The sequence below is a fragment of the Morone saxatilis genome, unplaced genomic scaffold, assembly GCF_004916995.1.
Source record: "Morone saxatilis isolate NCDOM2014 unplaced genomic scaffold, NCSU_SB_2.0 Contig4, whole genome shotgun sequence".
NCBI lineage: Eukaryota > Metazoa > Chordata > Actinopteri > Moronidae > Morone > Morone saxatilis.
The window spans coordinates 15,916,697-15,920,397 of record NW_023339984.1 but is presented as its reverse complement, the minus strand read 5'-3'; the positions used below and the strand labels follow the sequence as shown (position 1 = coordinate 15,920,397).

General features: G+C 41.6%; 1 pseudogene; it reads right to left on the bottom strand.

Moving 5' to 3' along the window:
* LOC118338504 overlaps window positions 1-3,701 on the bottom strand; it is a 48,595-nt pseudogene that overhangs the window by 11,695 nt on the left and 33,199 nt on the right.

Below are 3,701 nucleotides of genomic sequence, written 5' to 3'. Positions count from 1 at the left end.
TGGCCACACACACGAAAACTCACACACACACACACACACACACACACACACACATAAATGAACACAATCTTGTAAGGGTACTACCCATTCTGAAGGGTAGAGAATGTTCCGGACGTTTGCTTTAAAACACTTCCTCTCTCTGGCTGGTCGTAAAACTTCAAAACCAGGACGAGGAAGTTTCCCACAAACCAACACGGGCGTGTGAGTGTGTGTCGTAGTGGTCCCACAATCTCGGTGCGCCCTTCTGACCTTATGACTAGAAAGGGGAAGGTCAGCGCTGCACGCACTCTGCAACATGTCCTCAGCTGCTGAAAAACAAACTTAGCTCCTAAACATGCACGTCACCTCTCAGGAATCAGTACCTGAAGGTGATGTTCCATCTCTTGAGGAGGATTTCTCCGTACTGCTCCCTCATCTCCAGCAGCATGTCGAACAGCTGCGACACTGGGAAACCATAACCCTGCGGGAGAGGAAAACCAGAGCGACCAGTCAGTGCCCGGCTGTACCTGAACATGCGAGCGTAGATGAAAAAGGAGGCCGATATATAAACTCTGTTTTGTGCTGTAACTAACTGACATTTTTGTTTTAGAAGGTGTTCTGCAACATTTATGAGTCTGAAATAACGTGCCAAAATATTAAATTTACCCAATGTGAGTTTAGAAGCAGGGATATAAAAAGGGTTAGGGGACAATTTGGATAAAGAATTTATCATTATTAATTATGATTTAAGTCCCCCTCCACTCAAAAAAACCTCAGTTTTCCTTTCTGTTCCTATAGTTGGATGTTTGATATTCGCTCTGCAGAATGATGTATGCGCAGAGTTTGACACTAGAAGGATGTTTTTACTTTCACCGCTGAAAGTGGAGAGTTTCTCTGTGCTCATTTAGAATCTGATTTTAAGGGGCGGGGTCTACAAGTATGACTTGTGACATCACAAATAGTTTGAAAGTCAATCCTGGTCCAGTATGAAACTTATACAACAGTGATGTAGAAACGTGAAGCCGCCAGTGCACATACACATTCACTTTAAAGTGAAGTATGAGACATCTTGTGTCTGGCAGGAAAACTTTATTTTACTTTATTTTTTTAGAGGATTTTATTGTGGAAAACACACATTATTCTTCCAAGCAGACTGTTTGTATATGCCTTAATAAATGTCTGGAGGGGATCTTTAAAAATAGTTTTTCCTATAGGAAGAAATATAGGAAAGTGAAAAACGTCTTAAAATACAGTAGTACTTAATTTTTTGACAATGTTCTTGAAACTGTCCGTGCCATTATATATACAATTTTCCACAAATACATAATTTTTGGTTGATCCATTGTTTAGTATATGTTGTAAAAACAGCACTTGTGCAAGTAAACCCCTGATGAGAGGAAAGTCAGTGAAAGACGAGAAAAGAAGAGGGTGAATTCAGCCATTCCGCGGCACCTCATCACTTCATGTAAATGACTTTTGGGCATCGTACTGTCCATTCATCACTTCCCCTCCCTCGTTCTCTCTCACTCATCTCCGAACGTTTCTCCCGTCCGGTTTTTACCCACATCCCCTCTATCTCCCCTCCATCCTCTCATCCATCACACTCAGCCCATTCAGGTTAGTTCATACATACAGTGGAGAATAAATATATAGAGAGCAAACTGACATCAGATGATAAACTTCTATTTCGAAAAAATGTTGAATTAAGAAAGAAAGTCTTTCTTCAGAGATTGGCAGCCGGTCATTTTTAAACAGCAAAACATTGCTTTGAACCAGTTTCATGGGCCCCTGGGGTCAAATAGCTTACTTGGCATGTACCAAGATACAAGAATGTAAGAACAAAAAGTACAAGAAGATCAAAATGGAAAGAAAAAACACGATGTTAACAAGGGCTGCAGGGATGGCAAGCCTTTGCTTTCCTCACAGTGCGCAATAAATCACACACACACATACCTGCAGTGTATCAGCAAAAAGGACAATGAGGTTCTTCAGGTCCAGCACCAGGTCAGGGTTGTCACAGTACGACTGCCGAGACAGAGGACTGTGTCAGAGCGCTTGTGTGGAAAGTGTTGTCACAGCTGTCTTTAAATCACGATTGTGTGTATTTGTATTTGGGTTGCGTGTCCTTACGGAGTGCGTCCTCAGGGCAGCGATGATTTTGGACAGCGCCAACTCCCAAAGCTCCTCCACGTACGCTCTGTTGACCAAACCCTGTGTGGTGTGAAGGATGTGGTCCTCCACAACAAAGAAGCTGGACGGTGGGGACAGAAAGAAAGATGACAAAGACAGAGCGTGATTCATGATACACCAAAATAATTAGCTTAAAAGGATCCACACACAACCCAAGGTGCATACGTGGGGTTAAAGTTCAGTGATATTTCTTGACCAGATGCAGTGACAAGTCTCTTTGTCACCGTCCAAAACATAAGTGTGTTTCCATCCAACTGTTTTAAATTAACTTTTTCAATTTGCACACACCAGGCTATGCGCTAGTCCTTGATTCCAGTCTTAACGCTAAGCTAATCTAATTGTCTCCTCATTGTACTTCATGTTTAATGTACAGGTATCCGAATGGCATCCATCTTTTCATCTAACTCTTGACAAGAAAGCGCCTTTTCCACAATGTCAAAAACTTTCTAAGAAGCCTGGACATGGCCTCACATGAATCAAAAGATTTGCTATGAGATATTTGTGTGGAAAATATCTGCTGAAATCAAATGAGCATCGGCAGCAAGGCTCAATTGGTGAACAATGAGTGGTTTTGATGATGACATAGCTCACCACCTCTCAAAGCTGGCGTACCTTGCAGTCAGCCATTTAAACTGGGCATTATCAATATAAATGAAACATAATTCTGCAACTGTGAGGCTCATTTCCACCCTTGGATTTTGGTGGGTAGTTTTAGTGAAATCTGACAACTTTTCCAGAAAAGCTGCCATGATTACAAGTACCAATGACAGCCCAGTAAGTGGCGCATTCATCCAATCAAGCATAAAAAGCTGTTGATGTCTCAGTGACGGACCGCACTCGTCAATCATACGTCGCACTGCTTTCTTGAAATGACGCCAGTGTGAAATGGATCAAATCGCCTGCAGGGACTTCGGTTTATGTCCCCTGACAACATGTCTCATACGAACCAGTGCCCACTGAGCCTCGCCAGACCACAATGAGCCGCACTGCGGTCGACTTTGTGGCCCAACTGTGAATGGTAAGCGTTCTCTTTGTCATTACTGAAGAGTGTGTAGGGAGGGATCTTTAACTTTCCGCCTTTTACTTTTATCAAATATATTATGATTATTAATAATGAATGAAACTACAAGTTCACTTAATTATTTATTGATTTGAAACAATTTCTGTTTGCTTTTCATCCGTGTCATCTTCGTTTTTAGAGCAACTTTATGTGTATGTGTTGTTTTCTTATTTTGTTTGTAGTATATATAATTTTACTGCTTTATGTACGTAAGATAACAGCTCTCATCCGTCTGCCATGTGTAAATAAAGGTTGAATGCATAAAAACTTAAACAACAAGCCTGTTCAGTTGTTACTGGATGAAAGGATGATTGTTGGATGGATGGATGGGAAATGAGGAGAAGAATGGATGATTGAATGACTGAATGGTAGAGAAACAGCAATGGATGAGAGACATGGGATGGCACTTTCCAAAACTTCAGATGGAAATAACAGACCTGAGGGTGTGTGCACCATTGTGTGTGTGTGTGTG